The sequence below is a fragment of the Lissotriton helveticus genome, chromosome 1_1 (assembly GCF_964261635.1).
Source record: "Lissotriton helveticus chromosome 1_1, aLisHel1.1, whole genome shotgun sequence".
Lineage (NCBI taxonomy): Eukaryota > Metazoa > Chordata > Amphibia > Caudata > Salamandridae > Lissotriton > Lissotriton helveticus.
Window position 1 is genome coordinate 1,312,592,814 of NC_136057.1, and position 25,853 is coordinate 1,312,618,666.

General features: G+C 48.9%; 1 protein-coding gene across 1 annotated transcript in view; it reads right to left on the bottom strand.

Annotated features, from left to right (window-relative positions):
- The window catches only part of LOC144772747 (prostaglandin E2 receptor EP1 subtype-like), a 56,946-nt gene extending 31,729 nt beyond the window's left edge, over nucleotides 1–25,217 (bottom strand). The window contains exon 1 of the mRNA XM_078657292.1: nucleotides 24,385–25,217. The gene's annotated coding sequence lies outside the window, so the exon portion shown is untranslated. The remainder of the gene's footprint in view (nucleotides 1–24,384) is intronic.
- Nucleotides 25,218–25,853: the final 636 nt, after the last annotated feature.

The following is a 25,853-nucleotide window of genomic DNA, read 5'->3' on the forward strand; positions in this document are numbered from 1 at the left end:
GAATACCCGCCCACAACACCAATGCATACTGCAGTACTGGGGCCCATCGCAGCTCTGCCAGTGCACCTCAGTCACAACCTGGAACACCATAGGTTACTACAGTAGTAGGATGACACAGCTTTGGTGATGCACCACAAACCTGCCATGCAACACAACTGACTGCTGCAGTACTGGAGCCATCAAACAGTTCTACCGGTGCTTTTTGATCCCCACCTGCAGGGCTTTAAGTGGGGGAGGGCTGTGGGGGGCTGAGCCTCCCCAGTTTTTTGGGAGGGCCTCGAAAGGGAGCTCTAGGGGGCTCTATTTTTGGGCATCAAAGGTCAAAGGTAGGGTGAGCAGACATCCCGGTTTTTGTTTGGTGTTACTAGTGTGGGTAACATGTCTTGATAGTGAAATACTGCCAATTTCGTTTTTCACTATTGAAAGGCTATCTTGCCCATAGGATAACATGGGGAATGCTGTGTGACATGTTTACCTGCATATCTTCCCATAACGGCAAGATAGGCATATGGAATGTGGTATCCCTGAACTCAGAATTTAATAATACATCCTTTAGTGAAGATGGTTTTTAAATTCTAAGTTTGTAAATAGCACTTTTAGAAAGTGGCTATTTTTCTGTTCAACCAAAAATATCAACAAAGGGAGTGAAGAGGTGGTGCAACAGGGCACCGCGGTGGGCTAATCCTCCTCTTATGAACGTTTAAATAATCAACAGAGACCACCTGAAACAAATATACAATACATATTCCGATGGTGTTGGAATACACTCAGTGTGTTAAAATACCCCTCACACACCAAAAGGGCCCTTGGTGTCATGCTTCATCATCGGGGTCTTCCCGCCCCCGCTGCGGGACGGGGCAGTGCTGCGACAAGCGGCTACGCCGGAGCACCTTTTCAATTGTGAGTACTATGTGAGTGATAATGAAGTGAGTGTCAGTGAGGTCAAAAGTGATAGATAGTGAAATAAAATTAAAAAATACCTGGCCTGGTGTTTAGAAAAAATTATTTAATAGGCACTGGCTGGTATCGTTAAAAGGGGGTGAGACGGAGTGCAAGATCGGGTTACTAGTCTTGCTCTCCTGTGTGGGTCAACATGTTTCGGGGCGACATGCCCCTTCGTCAGGACCGGGATGTATAGATCCCCCTGTCACTCACTAATGCGCTCCCACAGATAGAGAGTGTTGAGTACGATCAATGTGTATACATAATTTAAATGCATGTGAAAAAGCTCGGTCAGTAATACTGATGATGTAAGCCTGCAAGGATAAGAACACAGGATTTTAGAAAGAGCGCGGATCCCAATGCGCTTTACTAATGAATACCTGTAAGGGATGAAAATACACATAGGGGAAGAAAACACACTTTAGGCTGTTACATGTCACGCCAGAGATTTCTTGGGAGGACCTGAATAGCCGAATATGAAAAAAACACAATATATAGAACTGTGGAGAAAAGCTTTCAAGGGCTTATTGCCTGGCAGGCCAAGGATTTCCTGGAGGGGCCAGGTAACTTCACAGAGTGCCAATGGGAAGGAAAAAACACACATAAAAATATATACACACACACACACAGAAAATATAAAGCGTCAGAAACTGCTTGTTCAATTTTGATACATACTTATTGAATGATGAGACAATGCCCCATGAGCCAAGCTGGGCGAAGGGTATAGAGGGTCCAACTGTGGGGAGACATGGAGAAATAATGCCAGGACCTAGATTAGCTATTTACACTGAGTGGATTAAGGTAGTATATTCCAGGGCAGGACTGTCGGCTATGCCGTACTTACTCAACCCCCACACCTCAGTGCTTCCTCCTTCGTCAGTGGCTTCCGTGGTAATGGAAAGCCAGGGCAGGGCGGGTCTTATATAGTGAGGCAGAGGCTTGTTAGAGGAGCCTTAATTGATTAACTCGAAACCGATGTGCGTGTTCGGTCGAGTGGTTTTGGCGTGTGACCAGAGCGGCCATTGATAAATGTCCGAGGTCGGCTGGGCCGGGATAGAAATTAGCAAGGGTAGGATGCATTTCTCTTCCGGTAGGTAGTAGTCGGCGGAGGGGGTGGATAGATTGTTAGGATACCCCCTTGGTCTGCTCTGATGTAAGTATCCGCGTGTAAGACGACACAAGCGCCTGCGCGGTGGAGTGTATAGACTCCGCGCATGCGCAGTGGTGCTGCATACTGGCTCGCTTGTCGCGCATGCGCGGGAGAATAGTGTTCCTCCGCGATGCTCGTCTGAAGCAAGGAGGGAGTTTTTCTAATGGACACATGGAGGGACATGAATCATTATAAAAGCGGAACATGTGCTATTTAACGACCGTCCTTGCAGGCAGATATTCTCACATTATGTACCTCTTAATAATACTACTAGTGCTACTATAGTAGTGTGGACACCCATACATCCCCTGATGCACCCGAATACCCGCCCACAACACCAATGCATACTGCAGTACTGGGGCCCATCGCAGCTCTGCCAGTGCACCTCAGTCACAACCTGGAACACCATAGGTTACTACAGTAGTAGGATGACACAGCTTTGGTGATGCACCACAAACCTGCCATGCAACACAACTGACTGCTGCAGTACTGGAGCCATCAAACAGTTCTACCGGTGCTTTTTGATCCCCACCTGCAGGGCTTTAAGTGGGGGAGGGCTGTGGGGGGCTGAGCCTCCCCAGTTTTTTGGGAGGGCCTCGAAAGGGAGCTCTAGGGGGCTCTATTTTTGGGCATCAAAGGTCAAAGGTAGGGTGAGCAGACATCCCGGTTTTTGTTTGGTGTTACTAGTGTGGGTAACATGTCTTGATAGTGAAATACTGCCAATTTCGTTTTTCACTATTGAAAGGCTATCTTGCCCATAGGATAACATGGGGAATGCTGTGTGACATGTTTACCTGCATATCTTCCCATAACGGCAAGATAGGCATATGGAATGTGGTATCCCTGAACTCAGAATTTAATAATACATCCTTTAGTGAAGATGGTTTTTAAATTCTAAGTTTGTAAATAGCACTTTTAGAAAGTGGCTATTTTTCTGTTCAACCTTTCTGTGTGCCTCTGCCTGGTTGTGTATTGACTGTCTGGTTTGTGAGTGACAGGGGCTGGGGGCGGCTCCAGGATCCTGGCTGAGTCAGCACAAGGCTGAATAGACCCATCTGCATGTGGAGTGGTGGGAGGAGTAGCACCTGGGTCTCAATAGGGCTGTGCCTGCCTGCCACAATGCTGGCTCCACCTCCTGCGGTGCGTCTGATGGCTCTGGCCCAAACTCACAAAGGAAGAAGAGGTGCACTGGCAGAGTGCACCCAGAACTGGTTTAGATTGAGTCCAGGACCCCTCACACAAGAAGAACAAAGATTTTTGGGGTATAAAAGTAGGACTGGAGCCCCAGTAAAAATAGTCTAGGAAACTTTGTGATCAAGAAGTAATCCGTGCTCAGTGTCTGGGAGCTGACCTACAGTTGCTGTGATTGCTGAGGAAGGGACTGTCTGCTGTGTGCTGTGTCCCCCTAACTTGAAAAGGAGCTGTGCTGTGTGCTTTGCCCCTCTGAAGCCTGCCTGTCTCCAAGGGCCTAAGAATAGCTGGGAACTCAGGGATACAAAAGTTCTCCAGCACCCACCCTACCAGCTGTTGTGTGGGTCTCTGCGCTGTGCCTTCGTGAAGCTGCCCCCCTGAGAAATCTGTCTCGGTGTGCTCATCGGCACACAGCTGGGGCGTAAGGTAGTGAGGCCTGCTCTGCCTCAAACGTGATCTGCCCCAAGATCGAGTCCCTCGCGCTCTGTGTGTATGGATAAACGCACCGCTGAGGAACTTTGGAGCGCCTGCTTTGCCCCCGAGAACTGTGTGCACATTGACTCCACCGCCGCCTCTTGAGCTGTGTTGTGTGCCCGAGGCCGGGTTTGCCGCTCAGAGAAGGAGCCTTGAAAACACCTTGCCAGTATTCACCACAATTGGCCCGGGATCATCATTTCCGAGCCGTGCTCGGATTGGTCACAGCAACAAGGATTTCCCCCAGCAACGCGGAGGTTCGTCAGGCGGCGCTACGTTGCGTCTGGAAAGGTGCGAGGCATCCCCTAGCAACCAGGTTCCCTCGCGCTCGTCATCGAGGAAAGGAGCTGCCTGAACCTGAGGCTGAGGTGCGTCCCACCGGTGAAAGCGGCTTCAACGGAGATCAGCGCGGACCGCAGAGCCCCCTTCACATCTAAAGGCTACCGGTAACCGAAGTTTGCACAGGGGGGGAGATTATGATCACACGTGCTACCGGTGGGCCTGCCTTCTCTTTATAGGTCGCCCTGTTGCTACTTACGTGTCAGTGGCGTAACAAAACTTGAGGGGGCCCCCCTGTACAGTACATGGAGGGGGCCCCCTCTGACCACACTCAGGAGCTTGGGGAGCCCCGCATCATGGGGGTTGCGGGGGGCCTTTGTTACACCACTGGGGGGAGATCCATATTCAAGACTTCTTCTGGACTTTAGCCCAATAGCTGGCCTCGCTTTCCAGTTTATAATTCATTTCACATCTGGTTGGCAGCTCTCGCAGTTGCTGATTGATGCCCTCTCTATTTCTTGGGTCACTGTTAGCACCTCTCCTGCCATGCCCCTTTGTAGTGCTGCTTCTTGACTACTTTGTTTGGTGGGTCTTACAAGTGTGTTTGCAGCAGTGCGCCGGGTCCTTCTGTCAGATTCCTGGCACGCACCCGGGTCACTGTTGTACCACTCACTGCTGAAACCAGTATGGCTTGTTTCATAAGGAATGTATTCCTTGTTATATGCCCAGTATTATCTGTACAGCACATCCCCTCAGTCCTACAGCACATTCCCTCAGTCCTACAGCCAGTCAGCTTTCCTCCCCTTGTAACACCAAGACAGGGGATGATGTCTCTTGAAACAGAGCTGTGCAAAGGAGGTGGACTCCAGTTTGCCATTGCATTTCTGCTCCCATTCCCTGGTCCTCTAAAGACAGAGGGATTCTCTTTCTCACCTGATTTCTGGGCCTTTTGGCACTTTCCATCCTGTGCACTTGTTGGCACTTTCCATCCTGTGCATTAGTGCAGAGATTGAGGGATGGCACGGGCTTTCAGTGGATTCATGAGTCCGAAACTTGACAGCAATTCATGTTAGAATTATTCCCATCACCTTGTTGGTTGTTGCGACTGACTCTCTAAATGCAACGGCTACGCCCAGTTGTGGGTACCACGCTCAATTGTCATAGGAACCAAGCTATACCTCTCTGATGAGACCTGAGTACGTTCTGCTGACCCCATCTCTAGTTACACATTAGTTGCCCCAACTAATCCATTGTAGTGTAATAAGAAGGTGTTTTACAGTTGTGATCTATGGGAAAACACTACTTTGGGTGATTCTGTGACTGGATGCGACTTCAGGATTTTCATAAGCACACAATGCTAGTTATCTTGATTTAGACCACGCCCCTACTCAGATAGGCCACACCCCTTTAAGAAATGTGTCACGCCCCTTTTAGAGCACGCCCAGTTTTTTTTCCCACTTAAAGCCCTGCCCACCTGCTTGTACAGTACAGGGACTATCCGCCTTGAGGTAGGTGTAGGAGATAATATAGAGTATAGTGCCTAATTACAGTTAACAGTATGCCTTTAAATCAGTCTAGTTGTGGGGTGTTGTGTAGGTGTTGCATAGTGTGTTGTGTTTTACAGTACAATTGTGTTAGCGCTGAGACCACACACAGGTCTGTCAGTGCACTTCAATCGTTAACTCCAGCACTTATGTGACCGCAGTACGAAATTCCCAAATGCTACCCAGTACCCATCCCTCACCACCTGCGGCTTAGGGTGCAGCAGGTACACTGGCACCGGGGCCTGGAAGCTGTGGTGCTAACTTCACCCCAAGTGCGTTGGTTTTTTACTACCCAGGTGTGGCACGGTGGGGGGCTTTAATCACTTGCCTTAGGCTGATGTAAAGGTCGCTGTCCCTTCTCATTCTCCCCCTTTGATCCCAAGCCCCCCCCAACACACACACACTGCCAGTGAACCCGTGGTGAGCGCCTTTCAACCCTCCCAGTGCACTGTGCCAGTACACGGCGGGGGTCCCAGCCTCCACAGCTGGAACAACACTCCTTATAAATAAATACAGCAGACGAGAAAAAGCCTGGATTCACAAGGCTAGAGATGGCCGACCCCTGTTGTGATGGTGGGGTTGGAGCGGCGAAGAGGCAAGGCGGTGGGGGGGGGGGGTCAAAGATGAGGCACAGTCTGGATAGAACGTTGGACTTGGGGGTCAAGATTAGGAGAGAGTGGGGAACAGGGGAGTCTGTAGGGAGAGAGAGGCACGGGGACAGTCTGAGCGGAGAGCAGCAGAGTCACGAGACAGTCAGCCAGCCGGGTGAGCGGGCATGCGGATGGCTTACAGGGGTAGTGGGTATCCATTGGGGGAGAGTAGGCCACGGGGACGAGTGGAGCTTCTAACAATTTCCAGAGGGAGTGGGCCATGGTTACAGTGTTCAGGAAGAGTGGGGGGGGTGGAGGCAGTCAGAAGAGAGACCGGGGCATGAAGGAACCTTAGAGGGCATGGAACCAGTCTGCAGTGACAGTGGGACGGGGTGGACCTTTAAGGAGGGTGGGGCATGTGTGCAGTGTGCACGGAAGAATGTGCATGATGGAAGCAGCCTCATCGTGCAATAACTACACTCCACGCTGGCTTGAAGCGAAAAAGGCCATATATTAGGACAAGTTTATCATAACTCCCAACTTTATTAAACATAACAATTCAACTCTATAACTTTATTTAACAATAAAACAACCCATACCCCTCATCTATTCTCCACCCGTCTCACCATTTTCACTCCTCTCCATTCCTGCTGTAAACGTCTCCATCTATCCCTTCTCACCTTCACAGCCCTCTTAAGCATCCTCTCTTGCCTTACTTCTGCTGCACCTTGCATCCTGCGCTCCGCCCTCATTCCCCTGTGTCTCCCCCCCCCCCCCCCCCCCGGTGTGGCTCCACCCATCCGGGACTCACCAACCCTCCAAAGATCCGCTACCCTGGAGTCGTATAACCCGTCCTAAACTGGCACGCAATAACTCCCACCCACTCGCCCTTTTATCTGCAAGGTGGATCAATTTAACCCAAATAAGGACCCTCCCTAACCCGGTTCTGCGTGGTGCTAGGAAAGAGGCCAGTACCTCCCACCCTAGCAACTTTATAGGCACCACCGCCCCACCCCTAACCCCACCCCATTGACCTCCCCCCACCTTGTCCTTCCGTGGCAGCGCGAATGTACCTGGGAGAAGACTGGTCTGCGACCCTGCTTCCCCAGGGGGCCGACATAGGAGGGGGGCTTTGGGTCAAAAGCTAGAGAGAGTCACAGATTGGCGGGCCGGGGGAACGATAGGGGCGAGAGAGTCGGGCCAAGGGCAAGGCCGGACTGGGAACCAAAACCGGGCCTGGCAAAGTGCTCGGCCGGCCCCCCTCCCCCCGGGGGTTGTGGGTGCCGCCGAGCTCTTTGCCAGGGCCGGTTTTTGGACGATTTTGTTACAGGGCCGATTTTCCAGCTATGCTGCAAAAACGGCCCTGTAACAAAAATGGCCCCCAGGGGCCCAAAACCGCCCCACCCGTGCGTCGCACCGGGGGATTGCCTGGTGCCCGCTACGGCCAGTCCGGGCCTGACCAAGGGTCATGGCTTTTTATAGGCCTACATTAAGGGAGTAAACACTGTTTTTCTCTTTAAACGGGTGAAGTAAAGCACAGCCCTCGCTCCGCTGGAATGAAGACGAAGTTCAGCTCTGTTTCTTGCCAGTGAGTGACTTCAAAGCGCCATGGGGGGTTGTTTGTGAGTCTGTTTTAATACCAGCCGGGGACTCTGTTCAAAGCCGCCTTCATTTTTGAGCTGTTCGTACCCTGTTTGTTTTCCACTTTGCATTTTACTCCTGCAGAGGGGCCTGTTTGCCTGACACTTTTTTAGAGACTCTCTGGGTCTGGGCTATGAGTTGAGTAATCTCCATCGCCCTGAGACCCACTGTTTAAGGAAGCCCGGACCCCCCTCTTCCCCACCACTTCTTTCTGGCAAGGAGGGGGTGGGAGGTGATTGCTAAATTTGGGTTGTTGATATAATGGTCCAGGACCTCACAGGGTGAGCTTGGCAGTGTGTGGATGCCCGGGGGATGCACTCTGCAACGGGAAAGCAGCAAATGCAGGGGGGTGAGGGGTTGTTGGGTGGCCTTTTTCTTGGGGGCTGATTTCACTGCGGTGGGGGCTAATTGTGGGCGCCAAGTGACTGCGAGTACACAGTTCTAACCTTGGCGCTCCTTCCCCAGTCCTTGTAAAATGGCGTTCGGGTCCACGTGCTGCCGTCAACGTGAACCCGCACCAACATTCCCAGAATGCAGTGGTTAGATGAGCAGTCATAACCGGGCAGGGGCGGAGCTTGGTCAGTAGGACTGAGCGGGGAAGGAGGTGGGGGTGAGGTGGTGAGCTTCAGATTTCCCAACATTTACACTGGCACATAAAGTTAAAATACCATATACAACGAGAGGGGCTTCAGGGGCAGTGGAAAGGGAGAGGAATGCAGATTGGTAGCGGTACTAAGTGAGAGAAAACATTATTTTGTGAAATCACCAACATTTTTGAAGTCTTTCCAAACAGAGAGAGGGAGAGATTGGGTGTGCGGTTTTGTCTGTGTATGTAAAAATTCCTGGTGAAATCCGACAGAAACCTCCCCATATCCGACGAAAAGCACCTGCACCCAACTATTTATCACAACATACATTTTTTAGAGGGGGTATGCTACGCACCTATAAATGGGAGGTAGTGTCCCGGGGGATATGGAATCGACCAGGTCACCCTCAGGTTGTTGTGTAACTGCCTGCGCTACAGGCTTTAGAGTTGGGGAACGAGGTTCGAGTCTTGGGGTCAGCTCAAAAGCCTATGACGATGGCCAAATCACTTAATCTCCCTGTGCCTGCAAACAAATGAATGTGTCTTTTAGTAATGTAACTAGTGCTCATGTAAAGTGCTCCAAAATCTCCGGGTCGAGTTCTAGCTATATAAAACTGTAAAAAAGAAACAGAAACCAATTTGGGGGCTTATTTTGAAGCCCATTGCACCACTGGTGCATCACTTTTCTTGATGCATTGGCGGCGCAATGGGCGTGCCCATATTTACATGGCCACATAATCATTCTGCGTGACTTCTCATGACCTTGCAAATATAGACTCCTTCACGCATTACTCTGCGTGAAAGCGGCGTTCCACGGGTATTGCTGTGGGTGTTCCCACGCAACATCCATGTAACATGACACATTCTCAGGTTTACTTTTATTTCTCCTCATTGTTTTCTCTTTCTATGCATGCTGCATTGCATAGAAAGAGGAAAGTGCCAGTAATGATTGTTTAGTGCAGGAAGGTGTGCCTTCCTGCACAAAAATTATCATGCCGCAGTGCAGGCACCCTTGCAAAATGATGCAAGGGTGCCTGTGCTGGCGCATGGCAGCCAATTGTGTGCCAGCACAGGGATGCATCTGATTGTTGTTAATACAATGCATCCCTGTGCTTTGAAAATTACGCAGCATGGTGAAGCTAAATGGCTTGTGGTGCCGCGTTGCATAATTTTCTTGTAGATGAGGCCCTCAGTCTTTTGTCTCAAGATCTAGGTCATACAAACAGCCCTAGTGTTTAACTTGAGCTGGTGTTTGTCAATGCTAATCGCCTGTACTTCATTTGCAACACCGGCACGACAGCCCACCACAGGTGACGCTGCTTGCCTATTATGGAGTTGAGCCCATCAACAAAGTATTTCATAATTCAATATACAATAAAAAATAATAATGCCAGCCATACAATCCATTCTTATAGCTTTGGGTGGCCTGGAATTGTCACCTTTTGGGGGGTTTGATAGCTAGTAGTCTTGTTGGTTCTGCATTGGCAGCGTTTGAAAGCTGGTAGTCTTGTTGGTTCTGCATTGGCAGCGGTGACAAGGGCACTGGATGGTTCAAACTGCAGTGGCCTCCTGATGCCAACTGTGCTCAAAGACCTACTCTAGAAACTGTAGGAAACTCCACTTAGATCACTCAGCAGTGACCACCAGTTGCACGGAATAACGCCAGAGTGTAAGTGTTAGAGCAAGGAGTGTGTTGATCAGTGCTTAATTTGAGCCCGTGGTTTCTGGTGCTCAGCACTGGAACTTGATCATTAACACCAGGGCTTTTCATGAGCACCAGTTAAGGACACATTCATTTATGGTAGGCACGGGAGATGAAGTGATTTGTCCAGATTCCCAGCCAACGCCGAGACTCGAACGTGGTTCCCCAACTCTGAAGCTGGTATTACGTCACTTCCTCTCCCCACTTTCATGGTTAGTAGTTGGTTCTGTTTTAGGTGGCGCTAACACGAGTAACGGGCTGGTGCAAGCTGCCTCCTCACGAGAGGCTGCACTTATTATTTTACAAATTAACCACTGGTGTTGATCCTTCATTGTGAAGGGACCATGTGAATTCTTCAGGGTTGAATACTAAGGGTTGCTGTGGTGTTCGTGTGGCACTGTGCTGTTTTGCACTGCACCCATGGACTTTTATAAAGTTAAGTAAATAGACGCAATTCTTTGTGTTGCTTAAGACCACATGAACAATTATGCAAAACCTTAGTAGTTAACACCCATAATGCAAAAAAGAGCTTTTGCAAAAATAAAGGGGCTTATTTACAAATCCCTTGTGCCGCTGGTACATGACTCTTTTCCATTTTAAATGTGACACACATGCGGTGCAAGGGGCTTGTAAATAAGCCCCATAGATTCCAGAACATAGACTAGCCGAAGTGCAACTTTGCATAGGATGTAGCCTTACGGCTAGAGCGGTCGACCTCGAAGCTGGGGAACCGGGTTCGAGTCTTGGCAGGGACGCTCAACATCCTGTGATTCTGGGCAAATCACTTAATCTCCCCGTGCCTAATAAAAATGAATGTGTCTTTGTGTAATGAAACTGGTGCTATGTAAAAGCGCTCTGATATCTTCGGGTCTAGTTCGCGCTATAGAAAACTCTAAAGGAAATATACATATATATATAGCCCTAGAAAAAAATTATCTGCGCCCATTTCTGCCATTAAGCGTTTACCCTGAAATATGCTACAACTCTAGTTGGAAAATTAAATTAAGCCAGTCTGAAAATATGTAGCAAGTGAGCTTGGCAGGATAAAGGGACAAATGTAGGTCAACATGTTTTTGGGAAAAATATTTATGTGAGGCCGAGATTTCCGAAATCTGCATTTTGGAGTCTGTGTTTCTTCAAAAGATGGCTTTGCTGTCTCTTGCCAGGATTCACAAATACATCTGGAGCATTGCGTTGCGCAAAGGGCCAAGAATTACGCAGCACTATATTTCCCCTTCGTTGCGTGCTGACGACACTGAGCCTTGTTTGCGCAACTCTAAACAGAGTTGTGCCACAGTGCAAGGCCGAGCAGCGTCTTTCCTGAGTTTTGTACTCAAGTATCCCCCGCAGGACAAGTCTCTGGGCTCAGGCAACCGTCCAAGGACAAACTGCATCGTATGTGTAAATTTACAGAAATTACGCATAATATGCAAAGAAATATCACACAATTGCCTTTTAACAATTTTATGCGCCTATTTTTCATTTGGCGCTTGGATTCCAAAGAAACCCAGCACCCGCTGCATAAAGTGACTTTAATTACTTTAGAACCCTAAGGGCATTTGTACTGTTTCCGCCTCATCATACCCACTTTGTATAGATCATCAGCCATGTCCTGTGACGCGGCAATAGTGTTTAAGCGCTTCACTAGTGTCAATCTTCAGAGCACAAAAATCCTTTTGCGAACAAAATGTATTAAACGCTTTTATACACCAATTAAAGGCGCGCTCAACTCTGTGTGTCCCATGAACGACTAGTAAATCTGGATCTTTTGTTTACATGGTACTCTATACGTCTACTTTCTTTAATTCCACCTCCCCCAACAACTCCCACTGACAGTTCCTGATTAAAGTAGGTGGAGGCCCCCTAGGCAGTCAAAAATGTCGTGCCCCCCTCACAAATTATCTCCTAAACCCAAATGCACAGGATTTTTTTACAAATTGACAGCTGCCAGAAGACAGCTTTTAACCTCTTCTCCATGGTGGACATTCTGCCACGGTGCTGAAAAAAATTAAGCATGCGCGGTCGGACGGCACCTGGCCGTCCTCCGCGCACGCCCACTGTGATGTCGGATGGCCAGGGGGCCGTCTGACGCATCGAAGAGGTTAAGAGACAAACTATGTGAATCTGATGTCTCTGGTTTATGTATTAGGGGGCATATTTACAATAACTGGCGCATCCCTGCAAATCAGCAAGGATGCGCCTGTTATTGTGCGCCACAGCTCCGCCATCATGGATGTGCCGCATTTACAATGCGGCGCACCATGGTGCAAAAACGGCACAGATGCGTGATGCTGTAAAAGTGACGAATTGTTGGAGTTGCGTCGCAAGCGCGACGCAGCTCCAGCAATGCTCTGGGGGCCCTATCTAGTTAATGCTGCGTCAATCCTTACGCCTGCGTCAGGCAGGCGCAGAGTTTTGACGCAGCATGGGCCTAAAAGTGACTGAGTGAAATCTTGTAGATTTCACTCAGCCACTTTTAGGAGGCGTTCCTGCGCCGGAACGCCTCCCCCTGCACAGGAACGCCTACATGTGGCGCAGGGCATTACAACGTGACGCATCTCCCAGATGCGTCACGTTGTAAGTACCCCTGCACCATGGAGCAGGATCTGCGCTGCCGCTGCGTCACAAAAGTGACGCAACAGCGGCGCAAATGAGGCGCAAGGGGCTTGTAAATCTGCCCCTAAGTTGTTAATGGGTACATTACATTAATACAGTATTTTCTCTATAGAGTTTTTATTGTAAAGTTTTCGTTTCTTTGAGTTAATTCATTTTTGCTTTCTTTTGGAAACATTAATTAAGAAAGCTTGATTGTAATTTTCTTTCAAGATCAAATCAATAAGATTTTGATCCGTTGTCGCGGGCCCCTAAAAGGAGTGGGGCTCGTAGGCTGGTGCCTACTTACCTATTTGGTAATCCAGAACTGCCTGTGAGCTCAGCCCACATTTCTGCCTCCAGGACTTCACCTCACTTTGGCACAGCTCCAGTGTTCCACCTGTAACTGGCACCCCTGGTGGTGCCCTGGATTCGTGGTGCCACAATACACTGTGGTCATTTGGTACTGGTCCCAGAGAGGATGCTCTTAGTCACTATTTGTGGTTGGTGTGTGGCGTGTGCCAATCCCTGATGCGCCACACTGACGTAATCTTGCGCATCACCAGCGAGATGCACCTAATACCACCAGGTGCGCCCAGAATAGGTGCTGCAGACATTAAGGGTGGGCGTCAAGGGGTGCTAGGACGGACTGGTGGCAAGATGGCGGCCCAAGGAATGGCAGCAGTCTCGTGAAGGCCTATAGGGCAATCGGGCAGCACCCGATGGGCTGGTCTGACATATCTGAATGTGGGCCTGGTTATTAGCACTTTGTGGGTCTGTTTTATGGCCAGGTGGGTCAGTTTTTACTGTTTATTTCTCTATTACCACAAACGTTGCCTGCAGGAAACACAAATGTATGCAGTTTTGCATACCTTACAAAATACACATACATCATGTCTTGACAAATTCAAAACTGGCCTGATTCTCAAACGTGGGATACTTTTTTATCTATCTGGGGTACAAAAGGGGGTGGTGATGGACGGAGAATCCGAACCAATCAAACACTCACACCCAGTCAAAAGATCTGGGTTGAATCCATCACCGTTCTTTAGCCCACTCTGCCACCCCAGTTCAGACATGGCTATATGCAAATCAGTCTGACCCTGTGCCTCATAGCAACAGTCCAGCCCGAACTGCCAAGCCATGCCTTCCCTGGACCGGAAACAAGCTTCCGAGGACCGTTTTTTGGCATTACAGCCGTCTTCAGCCCGGCTTGCTTGAATCCAGTGGCAAAGTGATTCTCAAACGTGGGATACTTTTTTATCTATCTGGTTCACTAATGGGGGGGGGGGGGCAGTTTTATTTTGGGGGCCGGACCTATTTATTTTTTTATCCCAATCCGACCCTGGGTGGAAGAACCCCTGTTCTCCAAGGGGTCAAGGTGCGCTTCAGGCAGATGGGTGTTGCGCATGATGCATGCAGCGGTGGGCAGGATTCGGCCACTTTAAAAGTGGAGGTCTGAAGTAATGCAGCCTCTTTTGCTGCCAGGCCTCAGAGCTGCCACCAGCCCACACCAGTCACCTGCTCAGGCCTGTTGCTCTGGCCCAGGCTCCTTGGGTTGAGGGCGATGCAGTCTACCCCAAGAGACCCAGCTATAGATCGGGTGCCCTGCCCATCTATCCATCGCGTGTTTGGGGCCTCTCCTGGGGTCTCAAGGGTGGATTGACTCTGGCATGCAGGGGTGGCCTTAGGCATGTGCAAGCTGTGCACCTGCACAGGGCCGCCAAACCCCAGGGGCCACCACGCCAATAAATATCCTTAATATAATAATCCTCTGAGGATGGATACATATTTGGGTGGCGGCCCCTGGCAGGGATTTGGCGGCCTCCAGCTCTGTTCCACTTCCAAACACCCTGACCCCCCCCTCTTCCCTGGCCTCCACGCTCCGACCCGCCCGGACCCCCTCTTCCGGGGCCCCCTACCTATGCTCCCTGCCCAGGGCCGCCATGAGCCTAGAGCCGCCCCTGTGGCATGGATAATGAGGTTTGCATCTGAGCAGGCTCGTGCTCCCAGTATTGGGGGATTCGGGAATACAAATTTAGGTGGTCTTTCCACATCACAGGGGGCTGTTTAGTTTGGAAAATACAGGAGGAGGCATCGGACCATGAGCTCACAAAAAATGTAAGTATGCATTGGAGGTAGGGTTGATTAGCAATCTTCTTCTCTAGCATACTACATATCGGCATCAAAATAATGTATAGGTTTGTAGCGGTGTGCTGAAATAGTATGATTTCCATGTTTTTAACATTTCTTTTATCTCTATGCAATGTTAATAAATACCTGGGCAGGGAAGTTTTTCTGTAACCCAAAAAAAGTTCTGGGCCTCGTGCTTGTTCTGGTGGTGTTTTGATCAATCGTGGAACTCGCTGTGTCCTCTCCATATCCCTCTTATTGACCATGCTCTGTTCGGCTATTGAATGCTTCTCTGACCCTGATAAGCACTTTGCTCAACACAGTATGTTTACAGTGATTCCTACTAAGAATGCTACATGAACACCGCACTTCCCTACTTCAGAGATGTCGAGGGCAGGTTTTAGCGTTGGTGGCACCCGGTACGGCAATCTTTGTCGGATCCTCCTTATGACCTTCTTCTTCACGGATTCCCTTACTACCACCCTCCAATGGTGCCTCTCGTCTCTCCTTAGTCCTTCTCTCACATTTACTTGTTTTATGGTGCTACGCATCCCAATGTAGAATGTCAGAGTGCTTAGCGATACAAAAGGGGATGATGGACGGAGCGTTTGAGCAAATCAAACACTCACCCCCAGTCAACTGATCTGGGTTTAATCCATCACCATTCTTTAGCTCACTCGGCCACCCCAGTTCAGACAAGGCTATATGCAAATCAGTCTGACCCTGTGCCTCATGGGAACAGTCCAGCCCGAACTGCCAAACCATGTCTTCCCTGGACCGTAAACAAGCATCCTGGGACCGGTTTCGGATTCATAATCCTCATCAGCCAGGCTATCTTGAATCCAGTGGCCAAGTGAGCAAGGGACTTACGTCTGAGCATACCCGGAGATGATGGACGGAGCGTTTGAGCAAATCAAACACTCACCCTCAGTCAACTGATCTGGGTTTAATCCATCACCATCCTTTAGCTTACTCGGCCACCCCAGTTCAGACAAGGCTATATGCAAATCAGTCTGACCCTGTGCCTCATGGGAACAGTCCAGCCTGAACTGCCAAACCATGTCTTCCCTGGACCGTAAACAAGCATCCTGGGACCGGTTTCGGATTCATAATCCTCATCAACCAGGCTATCTTGAATCCAGTGGCCAAGTGAGCAAGGGACTCACGTCTGAGCATACCCTGCCACACTTAGGGCGAACAAAGCGATACAAAAGGGGATGATGGACGGAGCGTTTGAGCAATTCAAACACTCACCCTCAGTCAACTGATCTGGGTTTAATCCATCACCATTCTTTAGCTCACTCAGCCATCCCAGTTCAGACAAGGATATATGCAAATCAGTCTGACCCTGTGCCTCATGGGAACAGTCCAGCCCGAACTGCCAAACCATGTCTTCCCTGGACCGTAAACAAGCATCCTGGAACCGGTTTCGGATTCATAATCCTCATCAGCCAGGTTATCTTGAATCCAGTGGCCAAGTGAGCAAGGGACTCACGTCTGAGCATACCCTGCCACACTTAGGGCGAACAAAGCGATACAAAAGAAATGAGGACGGAGCGTTTGAGCAAATCAAACACTCACCCCCAGTCAACTGATCTGGGTTTAATCCATCACCATTCTTTAGCTCACTCGGCCACCCCAGTTCAGACAAGGCTATATGCAAATCAGTCTGACCCTGTGCCTCATGGGAACAGTCCAGCCCGAACTGCCAAACCATGTCTTCCCTGGACCGTAAACAAGCATCCTAGGACCGGTTTCGGATTCATAATCCTCATCAGCTAGGCTATCAGAATGTCAGAGTGCTTTGCATCACAAACACATTACAGAGTCATACAGGTGTGTAAATCAATGTATACCAATTATTTCTTAAGACCATGAGGACTACAAAGTGGAATCACGTGTCATCCATATTTGTAGGCATTATATGTTAAGGGTGCTTGGTCTGGAGAAACGAAGGGGCATAGTAACTAAGTGTTTACGATGCACAGTAACCAAAGTTATGTCACTCCATGGAGTGAAATAAGAGCGAGCACAAAAGCACCATATCTGCTAAGATACGGAGCTGTTGCTCTCTTCCGTGGTGCTGCCATACCTTAGTCTGCCTTGTGCAAATGCACACACCCTTGTACCACAGTGCAGGAGTATTTTAGTTAGATGTTATACTGTAAAGTACATTTTTCAGCACAAAATTCCATGCTTTGTCAAAGTTTGACACGTTACCACTTCTTATGTGTGCTGTACGGTGCAGCACACATGCAAAGTTGGAAAGGTTTGAACAAAATTCATATTTTTCTCCAACTTTATGCCTACCTTGAGGAGGCATCATTTTTTATATGTCAATCCCTTCCTACGAAAGTTAGTAGATAGGGATTAGCATCAAAATCCTGGGGATGAGTGCATTGGGAACGTCCATGTACCACCCACGGTACGGTTCCTTGATTTAAAGTAGTGCATAGCGCTATTTGAATTGCTTAAGGTCTACTGTCCAATGCATTTGAGGATTTGTGCTGGAAAGTAAACCCCAAAACAACAATTTGCACTGATTTACATCACATTTGTGATGCAAACCACGTGCAAAGTGTTTGTAACTATGCCCCATAAAAGTAACACAAACCTTTCCCATAAATGCACCACAATGATGGTGGTGTCTTACTAACAAAATTGTATTGTTACTCAAAGGAACCCATTTTAGCAATCTTAGAATAATAAAAGATTGATGGGGAAAAGCCATAAGGTTCTGAACCTCTGCCTTTCAATTTTCACGCAGCACTTTGAAGCCAGTTCATAGCACAATGCGCTATATTAGAAGACTTAGGGCCCGATGTAGGTAATCCCAGATTACCGATTCTTAAATACCGAATCATACCGATTCGGCATTTAAGAAGTGGCAATCGGGATGTAGGTATTTTTACCTATTCAATTTCCGAATCGGTAAGATTCGGTAATTACTGAATCGGTATTTACCGATTCTGTAATTGCCATTGATTCCTGCGGGCTTTGAGGCCCACAGGAATCAATGTCAATTACCGATTTTACAAGGGGGACAGGGTGTCACTTTGACACCCTGTTGCACCCCTGATTCTGGCTTGTGTGCAATGTGACACACATACATGCCCTCAGGGCATGTATGTGTGCCACATGGCACCGGTGTACATGCACAGATGTGCATGTACACAGAAATTCATTATTTACCACCAAGTATTATTTGGTGGTAAATAATGAATTCCTAAGGGCCTGTGGCACTGTTTTCAGTGCCACCTACATCTGGATTTACAGAATCGGTAAATTTACCGATTCGGTATTTTACCAAATCGGTAAATATACCGAATCTGTAACTTTACCGATTCTGTAAAGTTAGGCCCTCTACATCTCAAACTCCAAATATCGGTCGGTAACGGCCGAAATCGGGCGTTACCGACCGGTATTTGGCGACCTACATCTGGCCCTAACTCTTATAAACTCCAAGCGACAAAAGGTTCTCTGATTCAAAAGCAGTAACCCACTAAGCAATCTACATAAAATACTAACCTGTCACGCCTTGTGCTTTGCAGCAGGAACATTAACCTATGCTGCTATGAGTCAAAAACTGACTAGGCAAATCATAGATCTCTCCCTCAAGTGCATTAGCCACCAGAGTTATCATGCGGTTGTAAGATTCCTTTAGGCTGCTCTTATCTTGATCAAGCCTGTCATGCAGAGGGCGCCCTTTGACCTTGGCGCGAGGTGTAAAAGCACTGGTCGCACCCTCCTAAAGTCAGCCCTGGAGATGTCTTACTTTTATTACCATGCCCACTTTCCCAGCATACTCGGCCCTTTTTTGGTGGGGTGCGATGATTTACAAAGCCATGTCCTAAATGTTGGCATCTGTGGGAGTCTAACAGAACATTTCTGTAGTTCTGGTTTTAGATCCTGCACAAATTTGGAAATGTACGAGAACTCACTGTGACTTTGTCGACATGCGCAGAGTGCGGGCTGTTAGGTCCAGCGCCTGTTGTGGCTTGTCGCAAATTCTTTTGTTCTCCTGCTTGTCTCCCCTGCAACCAGGGCCGGCGCTAGGCATGGGCAGTGTGGGCAGCCGCCCAGGGCCTCGCGCTCAGCAAAACACAGGGGGCCTCGCGCCCCTGTGAAAGGTCACACTTTCACAGCTCACTTCAGGGCCCCCGGCAGCGCCTCGGGCGCCTTGGTTAAGTACCGGCCATTCTCGGCTCTGTTTGGGCATTTTGTATCCAAGCAACAGAGGCCCCTTTGTTTCTTTCGAGCACCAGCCGGACACAGGTAAGAGAAGGTGGGTGAGGGGAGGAGGGAGCAGCCAGATCAACTGGCTTTTGTTATACTTCGAATCTTGGTAGGGCAGTGTCTTGTATCTTAAAATGTATGCATAAGCAATATTTGACTTGTACTGATCTGACAGGGGGGGCAATATTACATACACATCGAAAATATATTTACTGTTGCCATCTAAGCTAGGTACAGCTACAATTGAAGCAGACCCCTTCAGCTGACGTTTTTTTTTTTTTTTTTTTTTGCTCTCTGATGAGCTCTCTGCAGTGTCTTGGGAAGTGCCTTGTTACGGTTTGAAGGCCCAGGGGAGGGGGGCCCCCTCCCAGGGCCTCATAGCACTGTGTCGAGCTGGAAGGTCATGGTGTGGGGGCCCCCTTCCCTGGGCCTTGTAGCCTTCGGTGTCTGTTTCAGAAAGCGCAGAAAGAGTGTAGGTTTTAAGCAGGACTCATTTATATATTGGTGATACATTTGGCAAGTTAGTGAAGGTGGCAATGTATGCCTCCAATGAGCCTGTCCTGGACTACAAAATTGTTATCATCTTTGTAATGTGGGCATTGTAGCCATCGGTGGCTATTGGGCAGGAAGCAGAGACATGAAAAAGTAAGTTAAGCAAAATCAGTTGCAGTGGAAACCACGTTCATAAATTACTAGTAGAACAGCACCTTGCCGTTTAAGTATAGTGGACCTTTTAAACAAGCATTTGCAATGCAATAGGTCTCGCATTAGGAAAGTTTGAGCTATTGGTCTTGTAAATGACAATTTTATTATTTATGTCTTGGTTTTGAAAATAGCTAAATTAATAGCTTTGTCATTTACAAGGCCAATAGTTATAACTTTCGCAAATGTGACACCTATAGCATTTGTAAAGCAACATGTTTTGTATTTACGTGACTTAGATGTATTGATATTACAAATAACAATGGCTTTTAATTTTTTAATTAATTAATACTTAAATAAAAGTGATTGTAATTTATAATGGCAACAGCTTAAACTTTTGTAAATAACTTTTGTGAAGATTATGTTCAGTGTATTTTATTGTGAAGAAAATCCAAGAACAGAAGTGAAATATTAACATCGTTTTGTGACATTTGTAATAAAGCTTGAAACATTGAGAGAATGTATTTGAACCAGTTGTTGTTGAATGGTTGCACATATTGATGCTGTGATGGCGCGGAGTGATGTGGTGGCGACGAGTGATGCTGTGGCGGCGACGAGTGATGCTGTGGCTTTCAGTGATGCTATGGTAGCGCATAGTGATGTTGTGGTGCCCCTGAGTGATGCTGTGGTGGCCCTGAGTGATGCTGTGGAGGCCGTGAGTGATGCTGTGGTGGTGCTGAGTGGTGCTGTGGTGGTGCTGAGTGGTGCTGTGGTGGTGCTGAGTGATAATGTGATGGCGCTGAGTGATGCTGGGGTGGCGCTGAGTGATGCTGTGGTGGTGCTGAGGGATGCTGGGGTGGTGCTGAGGGATGCTGGGGTGGCACTGAGTGATGCTGTGGTGGTGCTGTGGTGGTGCTGAGTGGTGCTGTGGTGGTGCTGAGTGATGCTGTGGTGGTGCTGAGTGATGCTGTGGTGGTGCTGAGGGATGCTGTGGTGGTGCTGAGTGGTGGTGTGGTGGTGCTGAGTGGTGCTGTGGTGGTGCTGAGTGATGCTGTGGTGGTGCTGAGTGATGCTGTGGTGGTGCTGAGTGAGGCTGTGGTGGTGCTGAGTGAGGCTGTGGTGGTGCTGAGTGATGCTGTGGTGGTGCTGAGTGATGCTGTGGTGGTGCTGAGTGGTGCTGTGGTGGTGCTGAGTGGTGCTGTGGTGGTGCTGAGTGGTGCTGTGGTGGTGCTGAGTGGTGCCGTGGTGGTGCTGAGTGATGCTGTGGTGGTGCTGAGTGGTGCTGTGGTGGTGCTGAGTGATGCTGAGGTGGCGCTGATGCTGTGGTGGTGCTGAGTGGTGCTGTGGTGGTGCTGAGTGACTTCTTGCAGTGATCATTTCGATGGCCATGCTATCACATCTCAACCATATTGCTTCAAAATGCATTTTATCCTCTAGTCCTGAAGTACGGCATAGACCAGAAGATGCTCTTTATGCGTTACTGGCAAGATGTGTCAGTAAATCAGATGCTCACTCCTGACCTGCGGTTCCTACACGTAAATCGTGCCTAGGCAAGCTAACACTTTTAACCTTCCAAGGTCGGTATATTACACACCCTTAAAGATTACGTAATAGTAACGCTCGCCACTGCACAAAAAGTCTGCTCTACATTGCTGTTCACTACCGGTAGGTGAGGTGGCCTCCTCTAGAATTCTCTGCGCTTCAACACTCGCCAGTCCTCTTATAGCTCCTTACTCATCTCAAGCACCTATGACCTAGGATACTAAGATTAAATGTTACTATGTTATGTTACGTCATGATGGTACCTTGACTCTACAACTTGATAGCAAAGCATGCTGTTCCGTCTCACAGTCCTCATACCCCACTATGCGATTGCTCCTCTTTCTTCTATACTGTGCCTGTACTCTTTGTTTGAAAAATCTCAATTAAAAAGATGCTGAAGCCCTTTGAGCCCAATGGGCAACGTGCCTGATCCTGAGTAATCACTGTTGTAGGTGCTAAGCTTCCTGGTGCAAGGTCGGCGATCTTTGGACCAATCTATGTAATTTTCACTTTCAAACTAAAACCAGCAGAATCAAAAAGTTTTAACTTGTCAGCTAGAAGAGCCATGGGCCAGATGTTCAAACATTTTTGTGGTTACAAGCGATCTGGTTTGGAGTTTGTGACCTCACTGCATTTTGCAACAAGCATTGTGTTCATTCTCTCAACCTTGTTTCATTGCAATATTTAATTTTATCTACTTTTTATAATAAATTGATATTTGCTCACGTGTTTTCAATCCCCTCTACTTTTTGTCCATGTTACTGATATCCACATTAGTTAGCTTCAGTGATGCCAAATAAGATCAATAGTACTGCGATGTCGCTTTCTGTGATGTCACTTCTTGTGACGCAATATGCAACAAGGGGGGCCTCGCATCTTCCCTTTCGCCCGGGGCCTCAGAAGGCCTAGGACCGGCCCTGCCTGCAACTATGGTATGTAACCGTGTGTTACATCACAAGACATATCAGGAGAGGCTTTTGGGTGTAAACGTATGCTCTGGAGGAAAAGATGGAGGAGGTGGACTGAATAGAGACAATCACATCTCCACATGGTATAAACGCGGAGCAGAAGATGCACGTGTCACTCAAACAGCAATGCAAGAATTCAAGGTCTGGATGGGAGACTGAAGTGGAGGCGAAAGAAAGGGAGGTTCAGGAGTAAGGAGTGAACATAAGAGGCAGAAGGGAGTCTCGGGGATAAGGAGTGAATATAAGAGGCAGAGGGGGGCTCTGGAGTAAAGAGTGAATATAACAGTCTCTGAGATGAGACTGCACAGGGTAACGTAGACAGAAAGACACTCTGGGAACAACTTCAGCTGAGATAGATACGAGAGGAGAGGACGCCTTCAGAAAGACGTGCATCGGCTGCTGATACTGAGTAGAGCTGGAGACCACGGGCGGCTCAGAGATTGCAGGATGGAGAGGCGGGTGTGGTGCGTGCGCTTATCGACGTATGTATGAAATAAACCGGGAGATCTGTTCACGAGCTGCAACTTCTAAAACAGCAACTAGGAATAGTTAGACATAGAAGCGCATTCATGTCGTGTTACGCTTTATACGCTGTAGGTCTACAGAAGCGAACCGGGGTGCAGGCGCCCCGGCACTGGCGCCTCATCCTGCCCCAGGTACGCACCGCGGCAGAGCTAGAGATCCACCGGAGAGCGCGCCCTGGAAACACTTTCAGTGGTCACTCGGACACTTAGGGCTCAAAGGCTGTCGGACACTTTGCGGAGTTTGGGGATTCAGCAACGTTTATGTCACGTGACTAAAACCTGCTCTAGCCCTCTCGGGGTTCGGGTAAGAGAACATTTAGGGCGCACATGTTCTCACGCACTCTGTAGGGGGCAGTGTTAACCCACAGAGACTCCTCTGTTCCTTGGGGTGTTAAAGAGCAGTGCGCCCTGTAGCTGCGGCCTTCAGAGGTGTCAGGTTTCTTCTATCGCTGAGTGAGCTGCTGCTCTTAAACCGCTGGATAGCTCCCTGGGTTATGCTCCAGCTGCGGAGATCCGTTGGACCGTACGGTAACTATTGAAATGTGAGCTGGGCAAACCCAGTGATCCATCTTTACATGGTCGGTAAACTGAATGTCATTGAGTTGGCTGTGCTCTATAAAACTGCATATCAGCGGTAGGAACGCGCTATAATAAAACTAGTTGTTAAAACGTTTTAGCGACAGGCGTTGACTGGCATTACTTGTAAGGGGCCAAGTCTTCATGTGGCTTCTGCCTGCCTTACTCCTCTACCCTGGATGTGGCGTTAGGATCAGAGCTGAGACTGTAGGTCTGAGGAGCCAGGTTCGAGTCTTGGCATCAGCGCAACATCCTGCGATTCTGGGCAAATCGCGTAACCACCCCGTGCCTGTAAATAACGCGTGTGACGTTATGTAATGTAACTAGTACTCATCCTCGGGTAGGGTGCGGGCTAAATGTAAAGACTGCAGAAAATGCACTAAGAGATAGAACTAAGCTTTCACATAAGGAAACACGAATAGTTACCCATTTAGTAGCTGATTTGTACAAAGTCAAACCAGAAAACCTGGATAAATCCTGGCTTCCCCGTTTAAATTGTGTGATCTTAGTCAAATGTTTTATTACCCCCAAAAATCTCTTTTTTTTTCATTATCGCGTGTGAAAACACTTTCAAAGATGAGCGCAGACTACCAGAAGTACAAAACTATCACTTTTAATAAGTACTTCTCAATGTACAACATTAAAGACATACACGTTTTTTAAAATTTCAAGAGACTTTATCATATTTTACTTCTTTTGTTGTATTATTTGCGTAGCAAGTCTTTTCAGGACTCAGCTCGTGCACTGACTACAACATCCAATCCAGACCCTTGGCTCGGCATTGCCTGTTAATGTGTCGGCTCTCCAACCTCTACAGTTCTGTTAATACGAGGACCAAGCGGCAATTTATTAGGGCCTTTAGCTTCGAGTGCATGGGTAACCCCCAAAGGCATTATTAAGCGTTATAACCAGTGCTGTTTTCACTGTAACTTCGCTGCAACACGTAGCTCCTATAAAAAGTTACAACTAATAATAAAAAATGACTGTGGTTAACCAGCGGCGCGCGACCAGCCCTCGGGGTACGATTTATTCAATACCCACCGCCTCCCGAAAGTGCACCTCTCCTGCTTACCTTCTAAATGCCACTGTCGCTCGCTCTTTCTCCTGCCCTGCGGGTGCGCCGCGACATGGCCACGAGGCGCTTCTGTCGTCCACACTTATCGGACGGGCTCACGCAGGAGATATGACATGTGGGCGTGGCTGCTCCGCAACCCTGCCCGTCCACTACCACGCGTGGCACCCACCACATCCAAGATATTCCGATATGTCGCGAAATCCACCCTGTCGATTTCTGGGAAGCTCCTATGGGCTGCACAAAAATATCCACCAGCCCGTCTCGTCGCTCAACTGCTAGGTTTCTGGTCATAGATATTTCCAGATGACCCTCACACCCCGTCCATCAACCAAGGAAGTTCTTTGGGACGTGAAGACGTTCTTGTAGGGCTGTCACCCTCTTCGAGGAGTCCCTGAGGGGTCCCTCCCGCCTCCCAGTGGACGCCCCTCTGGGGGTATCCTTCCAGTCTCCGCGGTTTTCCTGGGGTCGCTTCAGGCTCGCCCAGGCTCTTGGGGTCGCTGGACAGGTCTCCCGGGTCCCTTCACAACCTATGTCGGATGGGGCTCCTGGGGTCGCTCCAGGCCTCCGTGCAGACCCCTGCGGGTGCTAATGTCGCCGGGCAGTCTCCAGGTGCCGGTCCCTCCTCGCCGGGACACTTGACTGTCTGCTGTCCTCCGAGCTGCGCACTCGGGCTCTTTCACCGCCTCCTGGTGCTCAGCCAGCAGGTGGCGCTGTGAGTCAGCCCTCCACCCCAGCCGGGGCCAGAGGGGTGTCAAGTGCAAGGGCAGGAGCCAGGCTGCCAGACAAGAGGGGAAAGTGGGAAGTGGGCAGTCCGGCATAAGGGGAGAGAGGGGGACAGGAGAAGGGCTGGGGCAGAGAAGGAGGGAGATGGACATACGAGGGAGGAGAGACAAGAAGGAAATGGTGACATAGCAGACAAGGAGGCAAAGTCCAGCACACGAGAAGTAGGAAGTCGGAGAAAGGAAAGAGAGAGAGTTAGAGGCAAGGTGAGGAGTTTGAGGCAGAGATAGACGCGAGAGAGCGACAGAGACACAGAGGGAAGGATGAGGGAAGACAAGGAGTAAACAAGTAAAAGAGGGGAAAGTGATCGCAGTTGTGCCATGTGTGAAGCAGTGGTGGGGAGCTAAAGTGTGCACGGTCTGGGAGAGTGCCACGTAAGCCGGATTTGGCGGTGTTTGTAAATGTGTCGTTTCCGGCCCTTGCGTGTAGGGATGCCGCACGTGTGAAGTTTGAGTGTAACTGCATGCAGTGTCGGTGAGTATTTCATGTTCACCGTATGTGTGTGTGCAGTTAGTCAGCTTTAATGTGTGCAGTAACTGCGTTTGTGCAACGGGTGGATGCGTGCGTTACCTGTGCAATGTTTGCTTGTGTTTGTCATCTATGCAGTGTTTGTGGGTGTATTATTTCTGCAGGGATTACGTGCTTTTTGTATGTGCTGTAGATGTGATTGCGTGTCAGGTGCGCAG